This window comes from Anas acuta, chromosome 24 (assembly GCF_963932015.1).
Source record: "Anas acuta chromosome 24, bAnaAcu1.1, whole genome shotgun sequence".
In the NCBI taxonomy this organism is placed as follows: domain Eukaryota; kingdom Metazoa; phylum Chordata; class Aves; order Anseriformes; family Anatidae; genus Anas; species Anas acuta.
In genome coordinates this window covers 7,132,954-7,151,484 of record NC_089002.1, presented here as the reverse complement: position 1 = coordinate 7,151,484, position 18,531 = coordinate 7,132,954, and the positions used below count along the sequence as shown (strand labels likewise).

The following is an 18,531-nucleotide window of genomic DNA, read 5'->3' as shown; positions in this document are numbered from 1 at the left end:
GTGCTGCGGTGATGGGGGGGCAGTTCAGGAATAATGCAATTTTCTATAGTTGCGATCAGACAGCTGATTTTCTGGAAGATTAATAGAGGACAGTGAAAAAGAAACAAACCCGCAAAGCAATAACAGTGAAGATGAAGAGATGGAAGGGCAGGCTCTGCAGGGAGAATGGAGCATTTCGAGTATTTTAGGACAGCCTCGGCCCTCCCTGCCACCAGTTTAATCCAGGAGCAATTCCCTCCCAGTTAGATCTTCTGCTCCAGATTTCCCTAAGTTTAGCACAGAGAATAATTCTGCAAAGATGCTTGCAGAAAAGGGAAGCTAATTCACGGAAGAGAAAATCTTTCATCCTCGGAAGATAGAAATCCCTTTTCTTCAGAGAGAGATTATCCCAGCAAGGCTCTGTCTCAAGCAGATGGATTAAAAAATAAACCCATTTGCTTTCACGGGTTTCCTGCACATTTCTCAACACGCTGCTAGTATTTCCAGGCTGTTGCAGCCAAACCAGAGCTGTTTCTCCTTCGAGGGGTAGCAGTGGTGTGATGCAACCCGCTTCCTTTTACACCAGGGCCATGAGCCCAGCGCTGCCCCGTGCCCCCAGGGCCCCAGGACCTGGCCATGCTCCTGCTGCCTCCGGCTCTTCAGCCGCTGCATGCAGCCGTTGTGGCGAGCTCGGAATAGCCCCAAGCCACCTGTAAGGGCTGAGCAGCCTGGGAATCACCCACCCAGCACGTTGCTGTCCTGCTCCTGCTGTGGTCCCAGCTGTGCCCCAGTGGGACCAGCCCCGGCTGCAGCTTGTTTGGGTCGCTCCCAAAGCTGCTGGGAGCAGCAATTGGAGGTGTTGTGGTGTCGCTGCTGCTGTGGGCTGGTGATGGCTCTTTTGGAGTGATAAGGGTTTGTGTCCCTGTGAAGGGAGGGAGCCTGTGTGGTGTTGGGGTGACCCCGCTGCTCCGTGCGCTGCCGTAGGGTGCCTGGAGCCAGGAGGGCCGAGAGCTGCAGCCACAGTGTCTGCGTTTCCTCCTTCCTCCTGGGTGTGACGCCGAGATATGGGACTGTGTAAGTCAATTCCTAAGCTTTTAGCGTTTGGTTTGTCAAGGTAACACCGTATTACATGGCTCATTTTTGGCAGCTGGTCGCATCAATGCTCCATGAAGCACAGCACATAGCGTGCTGCTTTTCTTTCCAGCCTGCGGCCACTTCTGCAGGGCCCAGGGATGGAGGTTTTACAGTGGCTAAGTTGTTTGGCTGGTTACTTTGTCCGTGGGTAGCTAATTAATAGGGGAAATTAAAAAATAAATAAATAAAATGTGTTGGCTTGGGTTTAAGTACTGATCTGGCTCACTCTTCTAAACAAATCTTTTATTTGTGGTACGTGATGGTGTTAAACTCATGCTGCTGACAGCACAAAGCATACTTGGTCTGTCTTCCATCTTTAGCATTTAATCACCTAAATGCCTTTTATCGTTCAGGTCAGGAAAAACAAGACTGGGTCATTTCACGCTGGTCTAACTGCTATAAAATCCATGGTGTTGTAACTGTGTGCAGCAGTTTGGGATCATCTTGGAAAGGCTGTCTGGGGCCAGGAAGGAGAGCCAGGGGCTCCTGGTGTCTGATGCTGCTTCTAATGCCAGCTATCTGTCAAAATTAAGCCTCAAATGATTTCCCTCCACCTCCTGAAAATATAAACTGCTGAGGGTTTCCTGTTCCTAAAGACTTGAGGACTTTGTAAAACCCTAACTCCTTATAGGACCGTCCCTTGTTTTTCTTGGGCTTGGGAGGCTGGAAACTGCAAACACGATATAATTTAATTTTTGTTGCTTGTGGTGTTTGTGAGCAGCTCTCAGAAAAGTGACCATGTGGTGCTTTTCTTATCAAACAAGTGCCCGGGCAGCAGGTGTGACTGCACTGTTATCGAGTTTTGAATTGGGCACAGCCCAGCCCATGTTGGTGCGATGGGAGATGCCCCAAACCCTTAATTGGCCCTAAATGGACACCTGGCTCAGAGCTTACACTGCCACTACCATCACCCTCCAGAGAGAAAAATCTCTTCTGTATAATTGGGCGACATTATCTGTCACACAGCTCCAGGATCTGCAGGCAGGAGCTTCTGTAATTTAAAGTAATTATAAGCCAGATGTGTCAGTCAGTCTCCTCTTTTCCTCCCCCCCCTTCACCTCATCCAGATTTTTTTTTTTCCTTTTAATTAAAACCTGTGATCCTGCTTAATATTAGAGAGCATGACTGGGTGCATAAATAAATATGCTAAATGCATGGCAAATACCCCAAAGAGAAGCCTCGCAGGGTAACTTCTAGGCAGAATGAGCAGTTTGGATTATAATGGAATATCCATGTGATTTTTTAAATATTTAATATATTTTAATATTTCTTCTAATTTTTAACTAAAAAAAAATAAGAACATGGCATTAAGGAACAAAACTTTAAATTACCAGTGCTTAAAAACATTGCCTTGAGTATAAACTTGGGGGGTTGACCTGCTGCCCCTGGAGGATACATTGCCAAGCTGTGACCTGGATTCGGTGCCTCCTGGGACAGTGAACGGCTGCGTCCAGCACCTGATGGAGAAGCTGGAGTCAGGCTCAGCCCTATTTTTGGGGTGGGAGGAAAGCTTTGAGCTTGCAGGACAGGTGGTGATGCTGGTGGTAAGAGGGAAGGATGGGAGCTCTGGAAGGGCAAAACCGCGCCGCTTTCAGCTGAAATTGATTTCTTACCTTTCGTTGGTGCCAGAGCAAGGGCTGAGGGGTGATCCTGAAATGCCTCACGGGCTTGTGAATAGCACCAGGGGATTTCTGCTGGATAAAATAAAACCAGCCCTGGGGGGTTATAGCAGCTGATAACTCTATTACAGTTTACTTTTTTCCTGGTTGTTTTGCCGTGTCTTTTAATTTGACCCATATGTGTGGAAACAGGCTGCTTAAGTAGAGGCAACTGCCAGAGGAAAAATTGAAGCTACGGGCATCTTCAAGATAGCAAATTACTTGTTTATCATCTTTGCATTCTCCCTGTTGGTTCCCTTGTAGAGCCAGGGATGTTAAAAGGCTTTGGTAGCTGTGAAATGCTTCAGTTTCCTTCCCCGCTCCCTCATCTCCTTTTGCTGTTATCATCATTAGCATTTAAAAAACAGACACAGCCAGCGCGTTTACAACCTTAAAATCAATAATAGGAAAACAACATAAAATAAAATTACATTTCAAGGCTGGAAACAAATGGCTTGTTCTTGTCCTCCTGAGGCTGCTGGAGGGAAAATCCGTGCCTGGCCAGCTCTGGAGGGATGCAGGGGACAGCACCAGGACAGTCAGCGGGTTGGAAGTCCCCCTTTGGCTGGGGACAGGGACTTTCTTCAGGTCCTGAATTTTGCCTTATCAGTGGAGGTCTGATTTGTGCATGTGATTTTCAGACCCTACAGCCTGTAAAGATGATATATGTTATTTTAAATAGAAACTTTGCTAGGATATTTGCACCAGTGGCACGGGTAACACCAGGCTCTGGTCCTGATCTGGCTGCATGGGGACGGGTCCATGTGGGTCCTGCAGGCAGCTCATGGCAGGGCTGAAATCAGGGGTGCAGGAGGGTGCAGGAGCCAGCCTGTGCCCTGTCATGGGAGGGGAACTGTTCCTCTCGTCCTCTTCCCTCGCCGCTCTCAGACAAAGAAGAGCAGAGGCTTTAAGATGTGCTCAATTCCGTGAAAGGAGAAGTGACCAAGGACCTTTCCATGACCTCCCATCTGCTTTGTCTACTTGTTCCCCTTCTTGCCTGATGAAAGCACTGCAGTTATTCCGAACCCATTGCCTTCCAGGTAAGAGAGGCATCAATCAGGATGATGAAAGGAGAGGAGCAGCTGTTTCTGTTTCAGGACAATATATTAGAAGATGATGAATAATAGGAAGGATGTCTGTGGTGATCTGCACTCCCCCTGCCAAAGCAAAGTTCAAGGCTCCGTGATTAAAGGTTGTTCTTGCCTATTTGATAGTCAGGCCCAGGTTATGCCAACACGTTGGGGAAATCTGTTTGGGATTATGCAGCTACCCCTGTGAGACCACTTCTTGTTAAAGTGGCCCAAGGTCCTGATGTTAGCCCATTTCATTCAATTAAAATGGGCAATACTGGGTGTACTTACCTACAATCACTTCACATAATTACCCAAATGCTCTTGGATTGCCCAGGTGTGGGACTTTAGGGTGCTGAGAGAGAAGCTCACGGTGAGGACTTGGCCACTAGAACTGCCGCTGGGCACACTGCATCTCTTCAGCTGTTAGAGCAGTGTGCTCTCCTTTCCTTGCTGTCTTTTTGTGTGTGTGACATGGAGAACAGGACAAAATAAGCCCAATTAAAGTGCTCTGCTGTAGTTGCACTAGTAGTTCTGCTCAGCATGCTTAAAAGATCAGAAGTGCCCGTGGAATTTCTACTTTCAGCCTGCATTAAATGTCTTTTTTTTTTCTTTTTTTTTTTTCCCTCTCTCTCTCCCATCTTAGTGTGTGAAAATCTCCTAGGAAACATAGCCCTAATGGTCTGCCTCCTCCCTGCACTACGGTTCCTGCAAATGAAGCAGAAAGCTGTGCTCTAAATATACTGTCTGGTTCTCCTAATTAAACGGCTGTGGGCAGAGGATGCTCGTGGTGTTGATGGAGGTACAGCATGGGAGCAATGGCTTTGTTTGGCAGCTTCTTGCTGCAGGTCTGGGTTCTCTGGCATCTGCGTTTTGTCACTGTGCTTTGGGTGTCCCTGCTGTCCCAGGACCTGCTGGGCTGGAGACCCAGGCATGAAGGGAAAACAAAAAAGCAAAGCAGACCTTGAGATCTCGGGGGCCCAGGGGAGCAGCCTTTCCTGGCACAAACAGGGGGACTCAGCTTTGGCCTGACATCCGCAGTGGGTTTGGGAGCCGTGACTCCCCTTTGGGGGGTCCTTCCCCCAGCTGGACCCATCCACCCGAGGCTGGGGGCTGCTGGCACCACTGCTACATCTCGTTTAGAAGCAGGCAGCAGCCAACGAGGGCTCACACAAAACTGGGGAGTCCTTCCCTTGGCTAGCACGCAGCCAGCACCTCCTTGTCCTTTGGCCAGCACAAGAGCAGCTAATCCTGGACCACCCTCGGTCCCTGGCAGGCAGAGCAGCAGGACAGGAGCCTCGGGCAGGCAGTTAATGCTGCTTAATCCTCTCCCAGTGTGGGGTGTGTGAGGAGAAGGTGACAAAGTACAGCGGCTGCACAGAACGTACTGCCTGCCTGCGGGGCGGCCGGGGTCACGGCGGGCAGCAAAGGGCTGATACCAGCAGCAGCCTCGGGACCTGGCAGGCAAGGCAGCCGTGTCCCCCTGTGTCCTGCGTTCAGGGCCATGTCCTGCAGCAATCACAGCTCCACCAAGGTGCTCACGGAGCTGCCCGGTGGACCACGGCTCAGTGCTGGCGTGTGCTGCGGGATGTATTCTGCACGGAGCAGCAGCTGCAGCACGGGGTGCCGAGCCCTGGGGTCCTGCTGTCCTAGCCAGAGTGGATCTGAAGAGCCCATGGACACCGTCCCCTGGCATCTGGGATGCTGAGGGGGCAGTCGTTGCTGTGAGAATTGAGGGTTATGCCCGTAGTGGTGGCATTGTAGTTGGGTCTGTTTGTGAGCTGGCTCGGGTGTGCGCCCCAGTGTTCGGGGCATTATCCAGATCAGTGGGACCCAGGGATCCATGGTAAACACTTGGATACTCTTCTGCCTCTCTCTATTTTTATTTATTTATTTATTTAGCCTCAATTTCAACCTCTGATTCCTTCTTGGCTCTCATGAAGAACAGGCAGAAATTGCTATTTTCAGTCTACAAAGTAGGAAAATTGTCCATCTATTTCTGAAGAACTTTTTGTAGTGCAGGACTCCTCCGGGGAGGCAGCAGCTGTAGAAGGGTTTGTGGCTTTGATGGTAAAGCCAACAACCCAGAGCCCTTATAAAAGCAACTTATTGGGCAATCACTGTAAAGTGAAACAAGGTACTTGAGAGATGTGGAATAGAAATGCTTGTGCCCCCTCCTCAGAAAGTGATTCCAGGAAGCCCCTGACCTGGTGTCCCGAAGTGCCTGATAGTGGCACGCTAAGGCAAAAGCTGTGTCAGCAGCATAACTCGTATTTTTCATGCAGATCCTAGATTCAAGGGAATATTTCAGCTGAAGGTTGGATTAGTCTGCGGCAGTCTGGTCTGTGTGTCTCTGAAGAACACCATTTAGCATTACCAGGCAATCTCTTTGTCGCTGACTCTTCCCTGCATGTACGGTGCTAATTGCCAAGGCATCTCCTAAAAGCTATTTTCATATGCATTTGCACAACAGATTTGAAAGGCCATGAGGATGTACTTAGCGCTGCTGTAAATGGGAAATGTTGCCCCATGTTTCACAATAATGACATTCTGGAACCTGCCAAATGCATAGTTTTATCACTTATAATTCAGATGATCTGCGGACCAGTATTCTTGGCTGTAATGGATTATCACTTCATCATGCAAGCACATCACAGCCTGTAGTGAGAGCCTGCTGGTGGGGAAACCACAGACTGAAATCGATGGATTTCTTCACTGGCCTCTACGTTATCTCCCTGTCTCACTGAGCTGCTGTCGTCTAGAAAAGGCACCAAATTAACATGCAGGTCAAGCATCGAGGGGCGATTTTTCTTTACGGCTTCTGTATGGGCACGGGAATATGGATGTGGCTGTAGCAGCAACCAAAGCTGTGTCTGGGCTGTGCCCTCTTCAGAGTTGCTCACACACTGGAGCTTTCCCCATCACCTGCAGATGCGTGTGAATGTGGGGAATCAAAGGACGGGGTGAAGGTGGCAAGGACAGATGTTTCATTTTTCAGGCTTTGGTTGCCTGAGGTTTTACAGGGTTTTGTTTGACGAAACAAAACGGAGAGGCAGCATGCTCTGATCACGGTCCTGGTGCTTCCAAATTAGACAGGGGTTCATGTGCATGGTTCTGCTTCTCAAAGCCCTGCATTTGCTTACATTTTGCAGATAGTCTTAACCTGGCTATATCTAAGGACCTTTTGCCCTGCTGTCAAGCACCAAAGAGAGCTCTCTGCGGAGTGTGGCAGGAGTTTGGGGCTGTCACAGTCCAGGTCCATAACCCAGAGAACCGCTGGCTTTCCTTGCACGTCATTCATCTCAGTTCATCAGGTTCCACCCGAGGCTTAGCAAAGCATCTCGCCTGTCACACAGAGGTGAGAGCAAGCCCAGCCTCAGGGAGGGGGTGGATTTACAGCTACCTGTTGGGTTCAGGTGAAATGTGACAATTGCTGCTAAGCCCCTTGCGTAGAGCCAAACAAGGCACGGGGGCTTGGACCTGCCCCCATGCTTTGTGGGTCCAGGGTCCCCCGAACTGGTAGATTTAATGGTGAGACTTGAAAATAATTAGATGAGTTTTTAAGTCCTAAAGGTAATTGGGAAAGCTTTATTCTAGAAATAAACAGAGAGACGGGGGAAAGGTACTGCTCCCTGATGTGACCTGTGCCTACTGCCGGCGCAGGGGATCAGACAGGAATTTTTTTTCTCTCTTGGGTGATTTGCACGTAACAAAATGCCCGGCTCCTCACTGCAGCCAGCCTGGGGTCTCTGCCTCACCAAACCCCACGCGTGGCCAACAGCCTCGTGGGGAACCTGGCCTCAGGCATCCCGCTGGGTGCCTCGGCTGCCCCGCACAGAGAGCGGTGCCGCAGTTTGGGAGGGGATTTATAATGCTGGGTGACTTCTGTGGCAGTAACCAGTAACTGGCCTACATCTTGGTCTTGCAAGTGTGTATTTCTGTAAGTGTGGGAGCAAGCATTCTGCCTCTTGCTCAGCTGAGGGATAATTCTCCTGCTGCTGAACAATGCGCTGCAGGGAGCCGCTGCTCCTCTCATCCGCCCCACTTGAAAGGCCTCGCTCAGGAGCGAGGTATTGCTTGGGAAGTTACAAAGGTCCCCAGAGCCCTGGGCAACCCCATTCAGCTAATATCTCAACTTCTGACAACCAATATCCACTGTCCTGCCCCAAAACTAATTAATTTTATACATGAGTGAATTTAACACCATCATTTAGCTCTGTCTGCTAGAGGAGACTTTGAAGTACAAACTGATTATGCAGGGAACAAGCGGGGAGCTGGTTAATAAGTTCCAACAAAGTGTATGCTTCTGGGAGGCCGTGTTAGATTAAACGTGGGATTTTATTGTTGTTTTGTCTTGGACTTCAGCTTAAAAACAAGGCGGTGGCAGCGTTTATCACCGCAGAGAGAAACCCAGTGACAGCACTGGGAAATGTGTAAAAGCTACAAAAGTGTTAATGATCAGAACCCAACTCTGCCTCCTCTGAAAATCTCATTCCTCACCTCGTTTGTTTAGCTGTTTCACTTCAGGCAGACTGGTTGTTAACGGGGGAAAACAAAGTGAATGAGCTCCACAATCCTGCTTCTTGTGAATGCCGTTTGGATGTTCTTAAATCCCAACAACCCATCTCTACTGCTGCTAAAGGCCTTCCCTCTGGGTGACACCTCAGTAGCTGTTTTTTTTTTTTGTTTGTTTGTTTGTTTGTTTTTTCAGCAGTCTCAAGTGGCTGAGGAGGTATTTAATTGGATTTAAATGGCACTCCATTACCCACTGGTCACTTGATAACACTTCTGAGGGAAAACAGAGCAGGAAATATGCACTGAACTTCAGCACAGGTTCCCGGAGAAAGGGGTTGCCAAAGGGCAGCCAAGTCGCAGTGATCATTTTCTCCTGGGATGACCTTGGTTTGGCCAGTGGTAATGGCAGTTACGGGATCTGAAGCTGGTTGTGGCTGTGGAAAATCTGCCCCTCACCAAAAGGCAAAACACAGCTGCAAAAAGGTTTGTAAAGTCAAATTAAAACTAGCCAGAAGAAAACGTCAGCAAAGGCATCAAATGAACCATTTCTGAGACTTTACTGACTTTATTCTTCCCCTCATTTCTTACTTTGCTAACGGAGAAAGGCATCAGAAGAAGAAAGGGAAAGATGCAGATCGTGAATTAGACTGCCTGCCTAAAACAGACTGCTGGTTTTCTCGAAAGCTCTGCTCTCCCCTCCATCCTTCCTGGCATGGTCAGATACTGGATCTGTGTTTTGTGCAGAAATGCCATTGAAGTATGCCTGCCTGATCAGTCCATATCTCTGCCTCATCTCATAGTAAAAACAGTGGCTAATGGCAGAAAAACACCCACTTGAAAGCAGTCGGTACAGCAGCCTTCTATCCAGGGCTTGGCTGCTTTCACGGGGCCAGAATGAAAGCAAAGTGAATGGAAACCGATCTAGTGCCATTCAGCCACCAGTGGGATGAGCAGAGATTTCAAGCCAAGATCTCTTCCCCAGCATAATGCAGTGTAGAAGGTGGCAGAGGAAAACAAATCCAACAGACGAGGAGCATAAAGCAGATCAGAAAGCCTCTCCTGCGTGGCTGCGGGGTGTCGTTGTGCAGGGGCAGAGCACGAGGCTGTGCAGCAGCTGGACGGGACGTCCTGTCCTTCCCTTCGGTCTGCCCCTGGCTGCAGGTTTACTGCCTGTCCTCTGCTTTACTGCGAGCCAGCGTTATCAGATGTGACTCAGAGAGGCTGCTTTGGGAAGCGGGCAGTGCTGGCCGCGTGTCGCAAGGGCCACAGCCTGTGCTTTCCAGTGTGGCACTGTCCTCTAGTGGAAAAGGGGGCTGCCTGGCTCTGTGCTGTGCTGTCCATGCAGCTGCAGCTCCGGGGCACTTTTTGGGGGCCGGTCATGGGAATCAGGCACGGTGAGGCTCCAGGAGGCCACCGAAGCAGGCACAGTGTGGCTCCAAGGGTTTTGTGCTGCAGCGCCATGGCAGCTACTTGGGCTGCTGCGGCCCCCAGAAAGGTGAGAGATGGATTTTTTTTATTATTATTATTTTTTCCTGTTGTCTCCATTAGGAGAAAAGAGATGCTGAGCACTCCCCCGTCCTTCTGTACCCCACTGCCAATTACTGGACTTTAACTGAAAGATGTGGAGGTTTTTTCCCCACGCGCGGCTGCGCTCCGGCAGAGGGCGCCCGGCACCGTGCCCGGGGCCAGGGGGTGCGGGGGGGGGCCCTGGGGTGCCCGGAGGGGGGGGTCGGGGGGTGCCCCAGGAGGGCCCGGGGGTGCCCCGGGGTGCTGGGGGCCGGGGGTTCAGGAGCTGCCGTGCTGCTGGTGGGTGCCTCTGTGACGGAGCCTGGTGTGCCAGAAGCGTGCCCAAAGTGTGCCAGAAGCGTGCCAGAAGCAGGAGGGACGTGGAATTGGGCCGAAGCCGGCTGATTGCACTGCTGCCAGGCAGGGAAAAGCCTTTCCAGCTCCGGTGCTGCCCTGGAGGCACCTCTGGTTTCTGTTACAAGCGCTGTGGGAATTACCCCGTGGCCTGCTGCTCCCCGTGCAGACCTGGCCGCGTTGGGTGCTGGATTTGGGGAATTGCTTTTGCAGCCCCTGGAAGTGCCGGGATCAGGGCACATGTAACATCCTCCCTTATTAGCACCACGCCTTGCACGGACAAGGTCAGAGCCTGGTGGTGCTGCAGTTCAAGTAGCCGTGCTGTTCCTTCTCATCTTTTTTTTTTGTCTGAGCACTGTGGTTGTGCTCAGGTACGCTCCGAAACGAGGGGCTGCGACCGCCAGGGGAGCGGGTACCACGTCTGCACCGTGGAGGAGGTCAGGGAGCTGCCAGCCTGTGGCCAGACCAGGTGTAAGCTGCTTTTTTCAGAAGCCCTACGTTGCTCAAGTCACTTCACAACCCTTAAGGGGAGGGGTGGCCACTTCTCCCTCCTCTGTGGCCACAGGTGAAGCTGTGCACGGAGCAGATGCTGGCGTTGTGTTCATCCCGATGCCCTGACGCTTGCCAGAGACATTTGCTCCCAGGCTGTGGGTCAGTTATCAGATCGCGTGCCCGCCAAAGTATGTCTGATGCCCCTGGAGGTCAGGGTTTCGGGATGAATAAGACTTGCCAAGCAGAGCTGCTGCCGTTTCTTTTGCACTTGTCAATCCCAGGCCAAATCCCTTGCAAATGAGACGGAGGCCTGTGCCCCAGGAATGCCTGCCATGACATTCTTTTGGTTACACATAAGCAGCGAGGCATTTTGGAACTGGTCGGGAAATTTTCACCATTTTTCACAGAGAGATTTGGTTGAGATTGTTTTGTTTTTGCACATATGAAATGTCTGGATTTTTTTGCTTGTGTCTGGCAGCAGAGAATATTCATACTGTTATCTTGCTGATTTTTCTCAAGCTGTTTTTATTCCTATCATTTTCTATCTCTATACTGGTGCTTTTTTTTTTTTTTTTTTTTTTTTTTTTTTTTTTTCCCCTCCTTTTTGGAATAAGACATGAATAATCTCTTGCATGCTTCGAACTGTGAAAAGAGTGGATTGGGTTGTTTCTGTGTTTCTCATTGTCCTGCCTGTGTGTTAGCCATGCCTACATAATGTCAGCCTGATTTTTGTCTTTTTACCTTTCTTTGAAGCTTCTGATGCAGCTTGTGGCTCCAGGAGGTCTCAGCAATAAGGAACAGTAATGTAAGCAACATTTCTTTTGAGCTTAACAGCAGCATTTCTTACCCCTGCCGCATGCCTCAAGAGTGACTCCAGGCTTGGCCGCGCATCTTGCAAAACTGATTTGGCATTCTTAGGAGAGCTGATGTTTTTGGCTAGTTGGAGCTTCTGATAAATGTTGTTGGCACATCTGATTTATTGTCTGACTCTGTTCCCAAGGAGACCACATATGTAGCAGTCTGAGATAAGCAGCTTATAACCTAAAGGTGGATGCCTTAAAATATCAGTGTCCCTTTCTCTGTTTCCATTGATAGTGAGCTCCTGCGTTTTCTCTGCTATCTCTATTTCACTCTATTAGCAGAGAATTAAATACTCAGTGCTTTGCTGAGGAACCTCTCGGCCTTAAGATTTGGATGAAGTTATAAATTCAGTTGGATTTTCCATTATCACTCTGAATGCAAATTTGTCGAGCATAATGCCAGCGTCTCTTATTCCGTGGGTGATGACAGTTATTGTGCTGAGACCTGGAGCTGGAAGACCCCCGGCTCGCCACGGAGCGTGCACGTGCATGCATTTGCAGCACTAACACCCCCCACGCCCCCACCCCTGCTTACTTGTGTGCTCCAGCCTCGTGCTGGAGGGACCACGTTGGTTAGATGGAAGAGCAGCTGTCCTGCTCTGGCTGTAGGATTTTATCAGCTGGAGAAGACATTTGATGTGCGGGGCATAATTTGTGCTTGTGGTGATCTTAGCAGGATGCTTTTCCAGTAGTAACTTCAGCAGATTATCACAATAGGAGACTGTCACCTTGGGTGTGCATCAGCACCAGGGATCACGGCACCGTTGGGTGTCTGCAGGGGCTGACAAAGGGGTATTTTGGGGCAAGAGATCAGCAGCAATTTACACCAGCAAAACTGTAATGGCAGGGAAAAAATAATAATAAAAACAGTTTGGCAAACATAAAACACACGCTGTTTAATGTGAAAAAATAATGCTTTATTTTTAAAAATGGGAAGAGGAAGGAATCAGATTATCTGCTTTACAAAGGAATTTGGAAGATACTGGGGGAGGCGGAGGTGCTCCTGTCTGGCTCACAAAAATATCCCCAGACTGTTCCTAGAGCTTTGGAAGCAAAGGGTTGCTGTCGGTGAGGTACTGGGATATTCCCAGGCTGCAGGAACAAACGCAGCTGCCTCCTGATGAGCTGGCCAAGAGGGCCCTATCTGAGCTGGAGGGACCTGTGGGCTGCTCCGGCACAGCAAAAGACCCACCTTCGGGGTGGCCCAGATGTGCTCCCTTGCTGCCAGCCTCCCCTCCTTGTCAGCGCTGTGGATACACCTCTTTCCCCTGAGCGCGTTCCAGCTGGTTCAGCACCTGGGGTCAGTTTGTGGAGGTGTGCGCAGGCCTTGCAGGCTTCTGATAGAAAGATGCACCAGGCTGAGCCTGTACTTTACACTTTCCCTCCCACCGCCTTTGTTACACCCCTTTGGAAGCCGCATCTTGCAAACAGCAACCTCCCTTCTGGGAGCAGAAGAGATGAGCGTGTACTCGGTGTCAGCCTGGGCCAGCAAAATGAAGATAAGTTTCCTCATTTTTATTTATTTATTTTTTCCTCCAAGCACATCAGCAGCGTGTATGAGGGTAGCAACCAAATAAAACAGTCATTTTTGCCTAAATACCTCCCTTTCTACCAGCCCCTTTGCAGTGACCGCTGATCTGACAGCTCAGCAAACAGGGAAAGTGAAGCTTAAGAAACAAGTCCCTGGCTCCGTGCTGTGGCACCAGAGCCTGTGCTAGTGCTGAGTGTCTGCTCTTCAAAGTGCACATCTTCCAGCCAAGAAATACTTGGTTCGTGTCTCTTGTCCCTAGGCCATTTGCAATCCAAAGCTGGTTTCAGGGAGTAAATCAGGCCAGCGTGAAATTCTGTGGGGGAGAGGTGAGGGAAACGACCAAGAGGGAAGGAGTTCTTTTTCTAGCAGAGAGATTTCCAGGCCATAATTAACGTGTCTTCTCCATGCGTGTATGTGCTTGCACACCCAAACATAGCTGACTTTGATCTCTGCAGGGAGGCTCAGGAGAGTACAGAGACTGTAAGATCAAACTTATTAGGGACAGAGCAGGGGGATAACTGCCCTGCTTTCCCTTGGGCTTTGGAAAATGTCAGGCGTGGATTCACCTGGTAGCTCCTGCTAGCCCTTACGGCGCAGGAGGAGACGTGACAGATCTAAATAAGTAGCAAGGCACCAAGAGGGGAAAGTGATGCTGCCTCTGCTGTCAGGTCTGGCAGCGTACACTACAATTAGTGCCAAAATCATCTGTGCCCACGTTTTGAACCCCCCTGGCAGGAGCTGGAAGAGGCTCGAGTGATCCAGGCTGAGTGGCAGGTTGTTATCAAAGTGCCTGTCACTGTCCAAAAGCTTCTTGGTGTTAAGTCCTGTGATTTTTGTGGCTGGATTACAGCAAGAGCCCTCAGCTCGCTGGGGATCTTCCATCGGGGTGGCCCAGAGGTAAGGAGCGATTCAGAGGCGTGTGTTGTCACTGGCACGTCTGTACCAAATCAGTGGGCACCTCGTTATCACGATGAAAGGTTTCTCAACAGTGGCCAGGACCAGTTTTATAAAGCAGTGTTTGAATTGTGATTCCACATAATGACTGGAGCTAAAAAAACGGGCACATTCTGCTGAATTTGTACCTCCTGACACTTGTGAATGCTGCCTCCTAGTAGCAGGTGAGGGGAAAAAAATGTATCTATCTGAATTTTCGCTTCTAAGCTACACAATTATTTGGATTTGGGGTAAACTTCATTTCCAACCTGTGTTCCAATAAAGAGCAGAGCAACACTGTGGAAAGTCTTGTGATGGACCCTTGCACAAGAGCAAATTGCTTCATTTTTTCCAAACATTTTCGGCATTAATATCTAAGTCTGAGTGAATGCTGGGGTGAATCTGTAGTAGCTTTCACAATCATTCCTCAAATGTGACCCTGTATTATTCCATCTGTCTTTTTAACCAAATAATTCTCTGCTGGTGTGGGCTTCATTGGCCACTTTGTGAGGAAACAATTTGGTATTTTGGTGGCCTAAAACTATCTACTTCTTTCTCTATTTCCACTTATGCAGTGATGAAGCAAGAGAATAAGTGAATCAGGCAAAGGAAGTGGCTTCGAAGTCATTTAAAAAATGTGTAAGGACCTAGATTTTGTATCTGGCAGCGTGACACACAGTTTTGCTTACATAGTCTTCGAAGGTGCACTCTTAGTCCCATTTTGGGTGCAGATCGTATTGATGCTGGTCTTCAAATGCTTGGGGATTTCTAGCTTCACACATTATGGTTTGATTCAGGCCTAAGTCCTCTTGTCATGTTCACGCTGAAGATTGGCACTCCTCACGCTTGATGCAGCTTGGTGCTGGAGCACTGACTGCACGCCACCTCGTGCCTCCTCCTTTGCCGGTGTCTGTTGAAAAAGCTGTCCTCTGGGAGCTTCACGTGGCCAGCAGGCCAGGCTCCTTCTTCCTGAAGCTCTGTCAGTCTCAGAGCTAAATGGATATTTGTATTTTTTTTTAAAACTAAGACAAATAATTTTTTGATAAAGGAGCAGCTGCTGGGAAAAGCTCCAAAAGGTGCAGACAAATTGTGTGTGAGCTTCGTATTCCCGTTTTTTTGATGTCCTTTGGTCCCCAAACCCCTCTGCTTATCTGGGCAGTCTGTTGCTGGAGTGTGACGTCGACTCTGGGAGGCAGGTAGATAAGAAGAGGCAAAATCATACGACTTTATTAATTTATTCTAGATGCTCTTTAGCTTGCCTTGTATATAGAACTGTCAGATGTGCCCAGTAGACACAAGACCTGTTTCCCTTTTGGTTTTATGTTCCTAAATTACTTAGGAAGACAGTCCCCAAACACCTGTATTTCTGGCATCGTCTCCTCTGTTAGTGGAAATTTCCTATCCCAAAACAGGCCATATGCTGGAGTGGGATGAACTAATAAGCTTCTGCTGTAGCACAGCAGGGAAGAATCCTAGTGTGGCTGCAGTTAGGTTGGGGCGATGCTGGGTTATTTTTAATTAGCACTTTTCTCCAGGAAATAAGCGTAGTCAGAGAAATGCAAAAGATCAAGCCTTTTTTATCAATCTTGCTTTCTAACGGCTTGCACAAATTTCTACATACGTTGACATGCAGATGGCAGTGCATAAGAGTGCTATGGTGCTAATTTCCCTCGTGTGGCATTACCCAGAGACATCAAGCTGTCAGCATTCAGATGACATAAGAAGTGAAGCACCAGAGATTTTGTTTGGCTTATATTTGACCGGCTTTGTTCCCTGTTATTTTTTCCCCTCACTGGTGTCCAAAATGTGAGGCATGCTTTCTAATGAGAAATCAATAGAGTGCAGGCTCACTTTGTTAAGCTTGTGTCATGCATGCAAGATGACAAGACACACTGCAGACAGCAAAGCAGCTAAAATGTTCCCCTGGCTAATAGCTGCTCGGAAAATGCTGATGCTTTTTCAAAGCATAGCATGGTTAATATTTCCTGATGAGAGGGAATTTTGGGTGGTGCATCAGCAACTTGGAATTAATTTCACAGGAGCCGTTTGAGGCAGGCATCCTGCTTTTTCTCTCCTGCATACTGCATAATTGGAGGGCACATCTCTTAGTCCTATGAATCCTGAATCTATACAGGTTTGGAATAACCCGTTTTCCATGTATGCTTTTGATGGGTATTTGGCTACAGGGTATATCCTTGTTGTATGATAGAGCAAGAGAGAAATCTAATAATGCAGCAGAACTCCAGAAATGCTGGCACAGAGACAGCTTCTTGCATGAGGTATGAGATGATTGAGTAGGTGCTGGAAGAGCTGAATATATTCATAAACCTGCAAATGCACGTTGGAATAGGAAGAACTGGTCCATAGCTGCAGGAACAGGCTCAGCTCAGGTCTCTGCAGTCTCAGAACAAAGGAGGCTCCTCTTCAGATCTGCGCAGTTCAGGCTTTACCTCTGATCCCCTGATAGAGCCAGCCGTGCCGTTCCCTTACCATCCCGTGGCTGTTCTGTTTACAGCGTACGTTCTGGGAGACTACAAGTCACCGTGCTCGTACAGGTTCTTGCACAACAGGCACCCACAGCTGTTACACTGTGCTAGCCTGTAGACACTCCCTTAATCCAAATAATAGTACACAAAGGTTGTTTACTTGGGATATGCACTGTTCCTTGGGGTATGCTTTCAGAAACCACACAGGCTGCAAACGTAATAAACTATGTAACAATGACCTCTCACGACAAAGTAATTAGGTGATTTATAACAATTGACCATTTTAACTGACTTAAAAGAGAGTGCCAGCTTTTGTACGCCAGAGAAAGGAGCTGAGATGGCTCGGTTGTTTCTGTCTCTTCCCCAGATTCAAACCTTGAGCTTCTTGGGCCCAGTCCTAGGAGAGGTGACCCATCTGTCACCGGGTTTGAAGTGGATGAACTGCATTCCAGGCTAAGAAGAGAGTGCCTTTCAAGTTGAGCCTCCCTCAATAATCAACGTATCGGTTTGTACTGATAGAGATCACATACTGAATTTCATTACAGGGTGATGCTTACCATGGTCCTTGCAGCATGCTGTCTACTTGGCAGCTGCTTTGCATCCTGGAGTTGGCTGCAGTTCAGTGGTAAAGGAATTCTTAACTGTTTGTCATTGTAAAGCACTTTGGGATGAATGGTGTTACATAAATGTAAGATTATGATTAGGCATTAATCTGCACCGAAATAATGAAGAATATTTAAATGTGCTTTTTCTTCCAGTAAGTCTTATTTAATATGAAGGGGAATCAATTTATCACTGTCTTGCTATGACTTTCTCCTACCCCTCCAGCTAGAATTGCAAATTGTGAATTGCAGAGAAGAAGATGGGTGGCTGTCAATGGCAGCATAATTGCAAATGGCCCCGTGATCCAAACTGGAGCTATTTATCCTCAGCGACTTTTGGAGTTCTACTTTCAAACGTTTTCATCTAAACAAGCCAGTGACCCTGAACCTACACGGCCGTATTACACAACATCTCATAGCTGCAGAGCTGCTGTGCACGGCCTGTTACATGGTGTGACAGATGAGAGCCCAGTGGCAGAGGTAATGCTATGGGCATTAAGGCTGACTGCATTGATTTTAACTGAGCTGTGAGTGCCAGGAGACTCTGAAGGTCTTGCGGTAGCTCTGACTTTGAGTTTAAAATTTAAGAGATGTTGCCTACATTTACACTTCTGAATAAATCCAGATCTGATTAGAGACGCTAAAGTTCTTACAATTACTTGCTGTGTGTACCTTAATGAGCAGAAGAGAAAAGCCTTAGGACTGGGTTCTTGTTTTTCAGCTTTGTGCTCCACTTTTGAATCCATTGGCAGTGCAGCAGAGCTCACGTAAACTTTTATTGTAAAACCCTTAGCAAGGACAACAGCTATCCAGCTCTGTGTGTCTGACCAGGGATCCAGCAAGAAGCTGAGCCCTGCTGATCCATTCATTCCGGAAGCTGCCTTAATGTTCAGCACAATTATACCACGTGCCTCACACCCGTATCCTTCCAAGTGATTCATGAGATTTCAGGGCTTTGCTGTAACATACATCTCTCATATGTCAATGAGTACAGAGAAAGCAAAAGACCGGCAAAGTAGAGATTTGAGCTTTTTTATTTCAAAAAAAAATCTCTGGCTAGATTGAAGTATTTGGGAAGGTTTCTAGAAGCATCGATCCAGTTTTGTGTCAGCTTTTTTGTACTAGAGGTATCTATCTATCAATCAACCTGGAAAGTATTCTCCTCTACAGGGTAAGCCTTGAAACCTTCACCCAACACATTAGGGCCCTGTGAATGTGGAGTAGTGGCTACACCACAAACTGCTTAGTCAGTTCTTTTTTAGATTTCACATAGAAAGCAGCCCTAGATATGAGTGGTTGGTTTGGCAACATTCATAACAGGTAGAGCAATGGATGATGTTTGTTTACTTTGCATATAACACACACAACTTTTTTATCCTCAAAAAAAGGCTGGAACAAACTGCAGAGTTGG

General features: G+C 48.3%; 1 long non-coding RNA gene across 2 annotated transcripts; it reads left to right on the top strand.

Moving 5' to 3' along the window:
• The first annotated feature begins 388 nt into the window (after nucleotides 1-388).
• LOC137844132 (uncharacterized) lies at nucleotides 389-18,106 on the top strand. 2 transcript variants are annotated; one of them, XR_011089834.1, is made up of 5 exons: nucleotides 389-1,053; nucleotides 4,488-9,851; nucleotides 11,462-11,513; nucleotides 16,886-17,143; nucleotides 17,347-18,106. It is a non-coding gene; the product is annotated as an uncharacterized lncRNA (long non-coding RNA). The 2 variants fall into 2 exon arrangements; XR_011089833.1 differs by having other exon boundaries at nucleotides 390-1,053; nucleotides 16,886-18,106.
• Nucleotides 18,107-18,531: the final 425 nt, after the last annotated feature.